The sequence below is a fragment of the Lagenorhynchus albirostris genome, chromosome 20, assembly GCF_949774975.1.
Source record: "Lagenorhynchus albirostris chromosome 20, mLagAlb1.1, whole genome shotgun sequence".
NCBI lineage: Eukaryota > Metazoa > Chordata > Mammalia > Artiodactyla > Delphinidae > Lagenorhynchus > Lagenorhynchus albirostris.
Window position 1 is genome coordinate 2,961,580 of NC_083114.1, and position 14,721 is coordinate 2,976,300.

Genomic DNA, 14,721 nt, shown 5'->3' on the forward strand with positions numbered 1-14,721 from the left:
TTTATGAAAGACTCACAGCATAAAATGCTTGAAAATAAAAGGATAGAAAAACATTCAGGGGGTCCCATTATCTAATGCTGTGTTGGCAAACCAACGTTAGATAATGTTGGCAAAACTCTTTAATGGAGTTAAAGAACAAGCATTTTATTATGCTCCTGGATTCTGTGGGTCAGGAATCTGGAAGGGGAACAGTGGGTGTGGCTTTTCTCTGCTCCACTGTGTCTGCAACCTCAGTTGAGATGATTTGATGGCCGGGAGGGTCCACTTCCAAGATGTCTTCTTTACTCACATGCCTCCTCTTCTGGCTGAGATGGCTCAAAGATGAGCTCAGCCTGGATATGACCAGAGTGCCTATATGTGGCCTTTTCGGCATGAAGGACTCAGCCGGCAGCTGAGATGGCAGCTCTGGGCTTCAAGAGCAGGTGTTCTAGTGAACAAGAGACAAGCTCCAAAGCTGACTATGATATAACCTCGGAAGTCACAAAGCATCACTTCCATTGTACTCTTGGTCAAAGCAGTCACAAGTCTGTGCAGAATCAAGTGGAGTCTGATGTAGACCCCATCTCATGATGGGTGGAGTGTCAGAGAGTCTTAATATTAACCACACCAGACAAATTTGAACAACAAGAAAGTTGGGTAGTTTGATGATCTTTGATGTGTCAACTTGGCAAGGCTAAGTCTCCCACTGTTTAATCAAACCCTAACCTAGGTGGTGTTGTAAAGGTATTTTGTAGGTGTGGCTAAAGCCCATAAACTCAGATGAATTAAGTAAAGGAGATTATCTGAAATAAGTTGGGTGGGTCTGAATGAATAAGTTGAAAGGCCTTCAAAGCAGAATTGAGGCTTCCTAGATGAAGAAGAAACTCTGGACAAAGCTTCTAGCCTGCCCTTCCTGACAGACTGCCCTACAGATTTTGAACTTGCCTAGTCAGCCTCCACAATCGAGTAAGCCAATTCCTTGCAAAACAAAAAACAAAAAACAAAAAAAAACCCTCCTAGTATGTATGACCTACTGGTTCTGCTTCTCTGGCTGAACCCTGACTGATGCAAGTCATAATCCTAATGTCTGACAAAATAGAATCTTAAAAAATCATTAGGAAAAGATAAGCATGACATCTACCTATAAAAGTTATAAAACTTGACAGAAGATATATCCATCATAAATATATATCTCTAAAAATAATGCCTCAAAAGATACCAAGCAATAACTGATATACCTGCAGAGAGAAATCAACAACTGAACCTGGAAACTTTAGTACACCCGATAGGGCACATTGTGATGGGCTGCCAGGGTCCCCCTTCAGGGCTGGGGCGCCCATTCCTCCAGCTGCCAGTGTGTGAATACCTCCCTGGGAATTGTCCTGGCTGAAGGGAGCTGCCCCTCTCAGGTCACACGTCCTCCCCAGGGGCACTCCACTTCCAGTGGTGCTCGCTGCAGGGGTTCAAAGACCTTGCCCCCTTGCCTCAACTTGCAGTCTCTCTAAAGGGCCATCCTAGTTTGAGTTCCCTGTAGAATCAAATGAGGCCTCTGTTGCAATTGTACAGCAGTTCAACTTTTTCCTCCGCCCACTCTTCCCTCCAGGTATCACTTTTTAATAGGTATTTTTCTAGAGAACGCTATCCAATAACACCTCTGCACGCGATTTCCATCTCAGAATCTGCTTCCATGGAATCTTACCCTATGACAAGTGGTACCAGCCGTGATCCTAGGAAAGCAGACTCTAAGATGGGATTTGGGTGAGAGATCACTCGTCAGCTTGCCGTCAGTGAGGACCCTATCACTTGTGATTGATGGACTACTGATAGCACATGTCAGGCTGTAGTGGCACAATCATTAAAACTGTCCCTGGTGTTGAACCAGGATGGGATATTGATGGGAGGGAACCGCTGGTGGGTGCTGCATCTTAGATCTTTAGGAGTTTGGGGGAGGTCGCAATTTTCCAGACTGTGGAATTGAGTGGCTATTACTGGGAGCCATCGACAAGGACAGGTGGAGGGTGGTTAATCACCGAGTAAAGGGAAAGTGTGAAAATCAGAGGGCTTCTTGAAGCCTGATGGCAAAAATGTAAGAGTAGCATAACTGCAGATAAGTTGAATTCTCAATCCCAGAAAGTTTACTATGTCAAGGTCAGGACCTTGTTTGGAAAGGAGGAAACCCTGAGACTTGGGATGGGGACATTCAGGTTGATGTGGGCAAACACCTTGAAACACCAGTCCCTCTGGGCCTGCAAATGTGACCCACGCCTCCCAGTCTTGTTTGAAGATGATGCAGACTAAGGCCTCCACTTTGTGATAAAACTGGTGCAGTCTACTCTTTCCTCCCCTCCTGATAACTAGACCAATTACTAGGGTCCAGTCACTACAAAAGTCGACCAGGGAAACGCTGGGTTTGATAAGGGAGGAAGATTCAGTTGCCGTGGGCCTGGCCAATCTGTGTCTGTAGGAACCAGGAGAGCATGGGTCTGGATCCCGAGGATGCTGGACCACGGAGTGTAGAACACATAACTGAGTGCTGGAGAGTGTATTGGAAAGGAGCACACTTCTGTGATAAGTGTTTACACGCTCTGCTGAGGATGCCAGGAGGTGGTGCTAACACACTGCAAGAAGGGCTTTTGGTGGCTTGGAGAAATAGATGGCTCTTTGCTGAGCAGAGATGCCAGAATTGCTAGGCTCAGAGAAGTGGGCAATCCAGAGCAAGCAGAGGATGTAGGGCTGGAAAATGTACAAGCTCTGCTTCTTTGGAAGGCCGGGAAGACCCTCCGTTGAGATACAGAATGTGCTGGTAGGAGGGTTCACCAGCGTCACTGAGAAGCTCTGTGGGGCCGACGGTAGGGGTTCATTGCAGAACTCTGCTTACTGAACCTCAGAGACAAGTCGTCCTCAGTGAGCAGTGAGGCCAGAGTGGAAGGGGGGTGGGAGAGTGGAGGGAGTGCTTTACCTTCTGAGAGCGATGAGGACAACAAGGCGTCTCGACAGGGTGGTGCTCAGTGTATACAATCCAGTGGGATAAAGGCTTGGTTGATCCGGAGGTTGAGGTTAACCTTTACTTTTACTGACCAAGACAGAGGAAAACCGCAATATAATCAAATTAGAATGGAAAGTGGAGACATTGCTGAGGACTTTACATAAATGAAAAGTATTATAAGAGAGTGCAATGAACAATGTACGCCCACAAATTTAGGTAATTTAGATGAAACTGAAAATTCAATTCCAGTGATTCAGCAGGCGGCCGGCCTCTGTGCGCTGCCCGCCTCTGGCCACAAGAGGGCGGGCGAACCCCGCCCTTTCCGACCCTCCTGGAGCGCATGCGTGTTCCGGCCGCGGATAGGGCGTCTGGTGCACCAGGAGGAAAAAGCTTAGAATGCGCTTCCGGGCTTCTTATGCAGAAGCTTTCGTTTTTCTAGAATTCCCTTGTGTGTTTCGTTCTTTACTTTCTCATGGTACCAGGACCTATTTTACAATAATAGCGCTCACTGAGGCGTTTGAACGTCGTACTCATAACGTGAGGGAGTTTTGTGGGTTTTTTTTTTTTTTTTTTTTTTTTTTGCGGTACGCGGGCCTCTCACTGTTGTGGCCTCTCCCGTTGCGGAGCACAGGCTCCGGACGCGCAGGCTCAGCGGCCAGCGGCTTAACGGGCCCAGCCGCTCCGCGGCATGTGGGATCTTCCCGGACCGGGGCACGAACCCGCATCCCCTGCATCGGCAGGCGGACTCTCAACCACTGCGCCACCAGGGAAGCCCATGTGAGGGAGTATTCTATAAAATTCAGAGAAAGAAACGCAGACGGGGGTGAAGGAACGGACAGAATCTTGGTCCCTTCGAGCCCAATATGAGCTGGAAGTGGGAGGGGAAACAAGCGCTCCCCTGGACGTGCTTTTATACATTTTTTAATGTTTCGCTTTCCCTGTAACGTTAAACTACTTGAAAACATTGAAAAATTGGAAAGTAGGGGTGTTAAACATCCTGTCTAGTTTATACCAAAGGAAAACTTATATGTCTACTCTCCTGGCTTTACTGGAAGCAAGGTCATCAATAACATTTAAAACATATGCTTCTTACCTTATCTCGTTTTCACTTGATATAATTGACATGTTTGGCAATTTCTCACGACCCAGTGACAATCTTAAATAATTGTTCATTAATTTCAGTTTTCTCTCTTGAAGGACCCCATCGTGACTGTTTATCCCCAAAGACTAATTAAGAAACTTTTCTTCATTATTCTGGGTAGACAGCCCACTTCGTAAAACATGTGTTAGACTTTTCAAATAAAGGAAAAAGAACCTTTCAAACAGTTTACTGAAAGCCGGGAGGCACACTTACTCAAGTCCCTTCATAAAGAGTAACCCTGAGTTGTGCTCTCGGTGGTCCCCACAGATCTGTCTCTTGCTTCAACAGTGTTTGGATGGAACAGACACAGGGACGCCCCTTGCTCCAGCTTCCGACCACCCCCCAACATTTTTTCCAGTCGCAATCTTCAGAATCAGCCACTCAAGCTATCCTTGGCCACTGGGACCAACCAACACCATTTCTGAGCTTAACTCCTTATTACCGAATCAACCATGAGCTCCCAGATTTGTCAGAATTATTCCATCGAGATAGAAGCCACCGTCAACCGCCTGGTCAACCTGCATCCGCGGGCCTCCTACACCTACCTCTCTCTGGGCTTCTATTGCGACCGCGATGAGGTGCCTCTGGAGGGCATAGGCCACTTTTTCTGCGAATTGGCCAAGGAGAAGTGTGAGGGCATAGAGCGTGTCTTGAAAATGCAAAACCAGTGCGGCTGCCTCGCCCTCGTCCAGGACGTGCAGAAGCCATCTCGAGATGAGTGGGGTAACACCCAGGATGCAATGGAAGCCACCATTCTCATGGAGAACCCAAACCAGGCCCTTTTGGATCTACATGCCCTGGGTCCCACCCGCGCAGATCTCCACCTCTGCGACTTCCTGGAGAGCCACTTCCTAGATGAGCAGGTGAAACTCGTCAAGAAGGTGGGCGACCACCTGACTAACCTCCGCAGGCTGGCTGGGCCCCAGGCTGGGCTAAGCCAGTATCTCTTCCAAAGGCTCAGACTCAAGCAGCACTAGGAGGCTCTGGAGCTAAGCGGCCTTTGAGGAGCTCCTCTCTCTGCAGCCACTGGGCAGCTTGTTAACCGCCCTGGAGCCCTCTCCCAAGTCTTGGACCAAAGGGAAACAGTAAAGCTTTTTGCAGCAAAAAAAAAAAAAAAAAAAGAGTAACCCTGAGCCCAGCAGGTTGTGTGTGGGGCTGTTTTCACTGTTAGGACAGGGGGCACTCTCCGCAGCTCCCAGGGGACAGGCCCAAAGAGCCAGTCTGGTGTCTGGTCACCACTGTGAGACAATTTTCTCTGTAGTAAGTCCTTGGGCTTGTTTCCAGCATAACAATGATGCTCATTGGACCAGAGAGCAATTTTTGTAGATTTTTCCCAGGAAAGAAAGTGGTGCTCTTCACAAAGTCTCCCAGCCTCTTGAAGGGTGGGGAGGTGTCTTTCTGGATTTAGTTTGTTAATCCAGCATTTCTCTTGTAGCCTTGTCATCTAAAAAATTATTTCCAGTTCTCCTGAATATAGACAGAATGACTTGAATAAAAATTACAAAACAGGGCTTCCCTGGCGGCGCAGTGATTGAGAGTCCACCTGCCGATGCAGGGGACACGTGTTCGTGCCCCGGTCCAGGAAGATCCCACATGCTTGCGTACCGCAAAAAAAAAAAAAAAAAAAAAAAAAAAATTACAAAACAAAGCCCTTTACTAGATACTAAACAAGTTAGCCTTAAAATTTTCAAACACCCTGAAAAAAATGTCAAAATCCCATACCTGTGTTTCAGGTGGGCAGTCTCCCTGTTAGTCTCAACTATGTCTTTCTGCAACATGGTTCTGAGCTGTGGAAGAAAAATACATCCATATCTGTCCTGGTTGACTCCGCATAAAAGGAAAGACAAGCTGCCATGATGTTTCTTCTCAAGTGTAGTGATCACAAGAAGACAACACATCAAAGGATATATGATCAGAGATTCCGAGGGCCATTGTCTGCATTTGGGAGTGAAGAATTCTGCAAAGCAGATTGAATGTTACCTGGTGTCAGAATGAATGTTTCTCAGTCTGTCTTCGCCTATGAGCTCCTACTGCTTTTATCAGCTAAATCACAATATTGAATACAATTCTAGATATTCTGCCCATGTTCCTGTTACCCTAACAACTAAACCCTAAGAGTAAGGCTCTCATAAACCAAGGAAAATGAAACAAAACAGTGAGGGAGTTACTACTGTATGTTAATTTTATTTAAATTTTATGATTATTCAGAGCTATTATATTGCGGAGTAATGATGGCCAAGCATGTAACTAAAATTGCTGTTTAAAAATTTGCTAGGGCTTCCCTGGTGGCACAGTGGTTGAGAGTCCACCTGCCGACGCAGGGGACACGGGTTCGTGCCCCGGTCCGGGAGGATCCCACATGCCGTGGAGCGGCTGGGCCCGTGAGCCATGGCTGCTGAGCCTGCGCATCTGGAGCCTGTGCTCCGCAATGGGAGAGGCCACAACAGTGAGAGGCCCGCGTACCGCAAAAAAAAAAAAAAAATTTGCTAAATGATTTGTCAATTATACCTCAGTGAAGCTAGGGGGAAAAACACACAAAAAAGTTAAATTTAAAAACGTTGTTAAATGTACCATCAATGTGTTCTATGTTAGGGTGTAAAAAAATCATATATTTCAAATAACCATCTGGAAATGGATGACGATCAGGTGTTTTTCCACAAAGGACTTGCCCCCTTGTATACCCCTATGCGTCCTGAACATGGTCCCCATAGATGAGGTGAAGACTTCAATTAGCTTTCAGCCCGTTTAATGCTAGTGTCAGCCTCCCTTACTTAGGACTCCTGAAGTGCCTCTTCCCATCCCAGCTGGTCTGCTGGATAAAGAAAGCTGCAGGCTGCATGGGTCTGGCTACACCCATCAGCAGTCAGTAGATACTCTATCTTGCCAAACATCTTGGGATGCTCCAACAGTCCTGAGGCCTGTGAAGCACCGCTGTGTACACCAGGCGGAGCCTCCGACTGGAGAGCCACTAGCAGTAGTTGGAGCTGGGCAAGGCCCCCCCGCGAAACTCCAGGGCTGCCAGGACAGGACCCTTGCCCAGGTTCCTGAGGGCCAGGTGCAGGATCCCTGGGATGCCCTCTCAAACCCCTTTCCCTTGAATATGACCTGGTCTACCTCTCTTACCTGGTTCCACAATGATCCCTTACACTGCTTAAGGAGGTGGGAGGTCCTGGGCTGTGGAGCTGGTGAGTCCAGTGGAGTCTGGGTAGTGGCCACCAGAGCCCACCTGGCTGCTCATTCTGGGTTCCCATCGGCCCTTCTTTTCTGAAGTGGCCGCTGCCCCTTCTTCGTGCTCCCCAACATCACTGCTATCAGATTTTGCGAAGCTTTCAGGGCAACCTTGCCATCTACTCCCTCAAGGATGCCCTTCATCAGGGATGCCTGCCTGCATCTCCCTGCCTGGGCTTGGGGACAAGGGGTGTGAATGTCCACGCAGCTGGGAGTCACCCAGACTAGATGTGGAGGTGTCTTTACTGCATGGAATGTGCCTGTGAGGAATTTAGGGATTTTCTTGAGGCCTGTGGAAAGGGTTATGTCCCTAGAAAGTGGGAGGAGCTCCCGTGGGGCCAGCCCCCTATTCACAACTCACAGGAAAGGCCTGAGCCGGTGGTGAAAACGTCCAAGGTGCGTGCCTTCCTACCTGTTCTGGGGAATTGGACTGGGATTTCCTCCCGTTCTCACCTGCGAGTCTTTGCCAAGCCACCGGCCCTCTCCAGGCCTCCTTAGGGAAGACTGGACCTCCTGCGGAGATGCTGACGGTTCAAAGGCCTGGTGGTACTGGTCGGAAGCTCTGAGGCCGTGGATTATTGAGCCCGCATGGCTGGGTCTGAAGGGCGGGCCACGGGGACAAGGAGGCTGCTGCAGGCTGAGGCTCTGAGGCAGGAGACAGATGGGCTCCAGGCTAGACATTTACAACTGGCCTCCTGTTCACACCTCCTGGGGTGAGAAGAAGATGGGCTCCATCAGGACATTCATTACCAGCCCCCTGTTTACATTTCCTGAAGCAAGAGACACACGGACTCCAGAACTACATATTTATGACCAGACTCCTGTCTATATTTCGAGATCTGCACCTCGATATAAAAACCAGTAAGAGAAATAGGGTAAATAACCAGACAATGGGCATTTTTATGGCAGGGACGGAGTGGGACTGAACCCTGTTAAAAGATCAAGAGGTCATACATTTCCCATCCTTGGGGCAAGGGAAACATTGCACATGCGCAGAAAGGCTCCTTGGGGGTCAAAAAGGAAGGGGCACCACCCCATAATAGGTGATGCTAAGGCCGTTCCATATGTCTCTGGGCTGTAATCCTTCTTGGAAAAAAGTTGCACACGCATGTTGGGGAGGGTCTTAGGGCAGGGCAGGTGTGGAAAAAGAAACCAGATAATTGGCCAGAGGTAAAGAGACCCAGAAGACCTGCCCTATATAAGTGACTTACCCGCCTCTTCACTGCGTTCCTCCTCATTGGGGGGATGCCCACACCCTTTCTCTCCGGTGTGCATCTCTGCCTTGCTTCTGTCTTAACTAAACGAATAATTTCTCTGTGAGCTCTCTCACTTGTTGTTGTGCTATGTCTCTAATAATAAACTTTGTACCTGTTTTTACAGTTTTGCCTCCGTGAGAAATGCGTTTTTCATGGGGGGCAAGAGCCAGGGGGTGTGCTGGCTGGGATTCCTGGTTTCCATACAGGCTCCCCAGGTTCAATTCCTGGGCCGGGAATTAAGATCTCCCTTCATGCCGCCACTCACTGTTGCGTCTCCGAGATCATCTCCACTTCCTTCAAGGGCGGAGAGAACCGAGGTGCTTCAGCACCGAGGTCTGGACAGCGCCCTCTGTCCTGGCAGGAGGCGCCCTAAGAGAACGTGTCCACATCCCCTCGACCAGAGCTTGAGTCTGGAGGCAGGGGAAGGGAGCCGGCCCTGGCGTGCTGACCGCACAGGGACAGATGGGAGACAGTTGGAAGCGGTGGACAAGTTAGGACCCTGGGAGAGCCGACCCAGAGCAGTGTGGCTGGCGGGACCCCTGGGCAACCCCAATCCTGTGCAGATGAGAGGGCTGTCCCCACGCCCACCCCCATCCTTCCCTTCCATTGCTTAAGTGCAACAAATGTTAAAATGGGGGTTTCTGCTAAGAATCTAAGACAGCAGATATCAGATACCTGAAGTGAGCTGTGAGGCAGGCCACCAGGCAGAATTGGAAAAAAAAAAAAAGTAGTGGCTGAGAAACTGTTAGGGGATTGTTAAGTTCCTCACCTATACTGAGAGTATCAAAGGGCTCCTAGAAAGGGTTGAAGAGGATTTCTAAACGTTTGGAAACAGCTTCACAGAGGAAAGATGGTGGGGAGGTTGCTTGTCCCATAGTTCAAACCTAGTGAGAGGTTTTAACAGGCCACCTGGACAGCTTGATATGTGTCCCCCTGGGGTTTGGGGACTCAGTGGCCTGATGTATATCTTTGCTTAAGAAACCTAAGGGGCAAGAGCTGGCCAGACTAGCTGTTCATGGTGAGTTGGAAGAGGTGTCTGCACACTTTTTAAAGCACAAATTTGGGGACAAAAGATGCATGAATTCCTCCCATGGTCTAGACATGATTCATGTGCATGGGGTGGGGGGTTGAGGGGAGTTCCTCTTAGCTGCTATCCACAGGGATGCCGGGAGGGCTGATCACATCTCCTAGAAGAGAGTCCTAAATGTTGCCCCAATAGACAGCAACCAGCTGAAATAGTATTTTCACCAGGGCTAAGTGAAATTCAGAAGGATCCTCAGCACTGAGGGAGTCTCTCGAAATTCCAGAGAGTAGGACATCTGCTGACGACACTACTGACCTACTGACGTGGAGACGTTCCCTGCACGCTTGTTTATCCTTCCTCCCCTGCTCTGACTCAGAAGGGGTCAGAGACACCCGTTAGCAAGCCGTGGACGGAAACCAGAAGTACAAGACCAGGAGGGAAGGGACCCCAACTTTAATTCATGTTCAGAGACTTGACTATTACATAGGATGCTTGTCATATTCACAGCCTGGGGGAGTGTTTCTTATCACAAAGCGACCAGAAAAGTCATGGAATCGCCCCTCACTCTCTTCAGCCCCTTTGGCTCCCTCATCCATGAGAAGGAGAACTAGAGACTGAATATCTTTGCTAAACTGACACTTACTGCCCCTGTGCCTTCAAGGCAGTCCCGTGGGGTAGAGTGTGCTACCATCTGAATATCAGGCGTCATGGCATCGTGGGAAGTGGGTGATGCTCATGTGACTGGCTAGAGCTTCAGGGGTGGGGAGTTAACTACTATTTTTTTTCTTTTTTCTTTGTTAAATAAAATCTCCCCCCCCGCCCCCGTTCCCTGTTCTTTTTGCCGCACCATGAGGCATTCTGGATCTTAGTTCCGCGACCAGGGATCAAAACTGTGTCCCCTGCAGTGGAAGCGTGGAGTCTTAACACTGGACCACAAGGGAAGTCCCTAACGACTATTTTTTGTTTTTCTTGGCCATGATCTGTTTCCCCTTCCTTTTTTTCTTTTTTTATGAAGTGGATCAAAATTAAATAATTCAAGCCCTGCCTTCAAAATGAAAAATTTTTAGTCCTGTTTAGCAAAAACAATAAAACCCAAATTGTTTTAACCATCAAAACAAAAACAAAAGAGAGAAACTGAATATCTTTTTAAGGGATGATAGGAAACAAAGTCATTGTATGATCTCAGCTCACCGTGTACATGTTCAGAACACCCTCTGAAACAAACAGCAGGTCCCATTTGCTTCCAATCCAAATTCCTTGGAGACCATGCAGTTGGCTCAGCCTCTGCAGGAGAGCATCTCTCGGGCCAGGGGCAGTGTCCCAGGGCCTATCTGGCTTGACGTAAGGAAGCACCTTCAATGGGAGAGACAATGGGCCAAAAGAATTTATCAAATACTGTATCTGTGGCAAGGCTGTGCTGTCTTTAAGTTTTACCTTCCTTTTAAAATAAAGCAATACAGCCAGCTTCGTGTGAAGCAGGAATGTACAACTAGATTAACAGAACAGAATAATCTCTAGGAAATTTTAAAATTTAAAAATATCTGATGCATTGGTGCAGGTGGAATAAACCTTTGAAATTAAGTCTAAGGCAATTTTTCTTTTTCTTCCTCTTCATCCCTACTTTTTCTGTCTAAGAAGTGATACTTTACCCACAAAAAATACCCTTGCCCCGGTTTTTCTAAAAATGTATGCTGCCTTTGTTTTCTCAATGTGGAGGGGCAAGTGCTTATTCATCTGAAATAAATGAGCTGAGGGTTAAAACTGATGACTGAAAATCTGCTCCTTATAATAAAGATGAGATTGTATGGTAATATATTATCTGACAATTTTACAACCTTTTACAATTTGACTTATGAATATATGAAAAGAGAATTTTATCAATTCACATAAGAAACTTTAAGGACACCATTAAAACTTTAAAATTAATAAGGTTTGCTTAGAAAAAATTCTTAGGCTAGAATATCTACAAAATAGATTGAATGTAAAATTCTTGAAAGAAAAAGAATCTCAGGGAATTCAGAGTATTTGTTTGGCATTAAATTAAAATGTTACTCTTAGGAGATTTAAGTGAATAGAAATGTGTTGTTTTCTGCCTTAGCTAAAGAGGCAAGATCCACTTAAGACATTTAAGTTGAAACTCACACTGAAATGTGGGATCTCTAGGGTTAAGTACTGCTTTCACTGGCTCACAGTAGCAAGGGAACCTCACAGGAGAGGAGAAAATGTCACTGCAACAAAGCCCTAGGGGACACCTTCCTGAGCATTGGGAACGGGGTGGGCGCTGTGCCCCAGCCTGTCCTCCAGCCAGTGGATCTGAGAAGGCATCTGACCCACACCAGTGAACAGAGAGCAGGGCCAAGCGTTAGCACAGCCCCATCTGTTGCTTCACACTGAGTCTGAACAGATTTTAAAGGATCAGCAAGAGTAATTTCACAGTATGAGTAAGACAGAAAAGCAAATTGTTGTTTGTTTTTGTCTTTTTAATTCTGCAGAACCAGAAAAAGAGAGTAGTTCCTGAGAGAAGAAAAGCATACCACTGAAAATGATGGGAAGTTTCAGGATTTTTTATTTTATTTTCTTCAGAGAAACAGTAAGAGGCTTCCTCCAAGATGTGGCTTCTTTGAAATGAGGTGTGAAAAGCCTTATGGGGCAACTGACTGAGTTTAAAGACAGGGGACACCCTGGAAACTGAAATGACAATATGGTAGGATCACAGGGCTCTCTTAAGTTGCAGAATATGGAATTCCAGATGGTGGACACGTCTGAGAAGACCGCCCAAAGGGCAGAGAAAATATGAAAACAGAAAACGTTTTGAGAGAAGATTATAGATGCAGAGGATAGAGAAGCATGATTATCCTCCCACTTGGTGGTAATTATCCACCATATGGAAGGGTGAATGCATTCCTGGAAAAAGTCTGGAGCAAAAGGAACAGAAGCAATATTGAAAAATATACTTGAAAACTTTTCTAAACTGGCTGAAAAGTATTCTTTTCTAATTATTTTAATTTCCTCTGGTCCTGTTCTTTGTAGCTTTAAGGATGTGAGCAATGCGATTTAATGTAAGCTTTTTGATCATAGGTTAGACAATCTCACAGGTTAAAAATAATTTATTGAATTTTAATTTGCGTTTCTCTTATTATGAAAGAGGTTACTTTCATATGTTTAAAAATAATTTACATTTCATTTTCCAATAACTGTTTCATCCTGTCTTCTACTGTGCTGTTGGTCTCTTTTAAAGTGGCTTTTTGGGTGACAAGGAGAAGTGGCATTGGCCGGTTGGCTTCGCGCCTCCAGGAGTTTCCCAAATCACCTCCGTCAGATATGAAAATGATGAAACAGAAATTCTAAGGCTCGTCCTCTGAACCTCGGTGAGGAGCAGTAGGGAGCACGGAGACCCGAATAGAGCCGTGGGATGAAATCCTAAGCGGCCCGAAGTCCCCAGTTAGTTTGGTGGGAAAAGGGGTAATTGTGACCCCGACGTGACTTGAACACGCAACCTTCTGATCTGGAGTCAGACGCGCTACCATTGCGCCACGAGGTCACAGAGGCTGCCTTACTTTTGATCCTTTAAGGCTCTTTCTTCCCGCTCATCCAGGTCACTTCACCGTACAAATCTTTCGCTTTTCGAGCGAATTTCAGGCCAAACTGAAAAGGAGCGAGAGGCGGGCGGAAGGCGCGGCTGTGCGAGCCCCGGAATCCCCGCCCCAATCCGGCTACGTCGGGTCCGGGCGGGGAAGCGGCTGCAAAACCCGAACCCGGGCCGGCGAAGGGGGGTGAGGGTGCGTGCAGGACCGAGTTCCCGCCCCCGGCATGGTTAAAGGGGGAAACCAAACCAGGACTCTGCGGGCACACCTGGGAGGTGACTTCGGAACTTAGCAAAAAATAGATGCTCATGTATCCACCCCTCCCGCCACCCCCGGCTCTCCCGCCCCCTTATAAAACTCAGTTTTGAACATTCGAACATTATAGAAGACTGTAAGAAAAATTAAAATCAATAATCCCACCACCCGCTGTAAAGCATTTTGATGTATTTCTTTCCAGATTTCCTTCCTCCCAGGTATACACAAGTGTCCATCCGCGTTTGTTAAAGCTTCTTTGCTGTAAAGTACAGCAGCTGCAGAAAAGGGCACAAAACTAAGATATTTAATGGAAGGATCACAAACCCTTGCCACCACCAGACCTGCCACCCCCGCAGAGCCTAACATCTGCCTTCTGCCTCCACCTGCAGCCAACCCCGACGTCTACGGAAAGAACTTCTTTGCTTTTGTTTACAGTTTTATCACCCAAATATGCATCAGCAAACACTGGAGTGGCGTTCCGACGTATATGTCACTTTAAATCCATCCCTTTCCCCTCACATCCTCCCCCGGCCCCAACGAAACGACGTTCTCAGCACCGGTTCCAGGTAGTTCGCGTTGTCAGTGGGTCTTGTTACTGAGGATGCTAACAAATCATTTAGTTAACACTTTCTGCCGTGGTCCTCCACTGTATGCTACTATTTCCCCCTTGGTAATTAATAAATATTTGGGGGTAAACGCTTTCAGGCTATGCAAATATCCTGTTTCTCTTCAACCTTGCACCCACTAATTTTAGCATCCATCGTGACTGCGACAACTATGACTGCAGTGTTTGCCTCAGGGTCATTTTCTTTTTTGCCTTTTCCGTCTACATTTATCAACATAATCCTTCTGTGAGAAAGAACTGGTTCTTCTCTTCCATTTACTTATGTATTACATATTCAATTATTTCTTTGCATCAATACAGATTCATGGATATTTTTTAATTTTATAGGTTTAACCCATAGAACATCATTTAAAAAATAGTTTCTGAAATTTTCCCAGCTTTTGCTATTACAAACTCCTTCGGGTTGGCTCATGTGTCCTCTTGATATCTACCATCCTGTTTTTAGCACTTCCTTAGTTTCTGGCACAAGATGTTCCAGGCTTATCTTGCAGTTTCCCTGCAGTAGCCCTGGAATCAACTATTTCTCCAAGGAGCTCTGTTTCCTGTTTTTGGAGAAAGGTGTTTAGAAATTAAGATCTAGTTGTTAGATGTGATCATTACAATGGGCTGTCATTCCCCTTTTCATTATTTGTAGCTTCTCTGA

General features: G+C 46.8%; 1 non-coding gene and 1 pseudogene across 1 annotated transcript; one reads left to right on the forward strand and one right to left on the reverse strand.

The window, feature by feature from the left end:
- The first annotated feature begins 4,558 nt into the window (after positions 1–4,558).
- On the forward strand, positions 4,559–5,099 carry LOC132511460 (ferritin light chain-like; annotated as a pseudogene).
- Positions 5,100–13,083: 7,984 nt separating this feature from the next.
- Positions 13,084–13,155, reverse strand: TRNAW-CCA (transfer RNA tryptophan (anticodon CCA)). Its single transcript has one exon. It is a non-coding gene; the product is annotated as a tRNA-Trp (tRNA).
- Between the last annotated feature and the right edge of the window lie 1,566 nt (positions 13,156–14,721).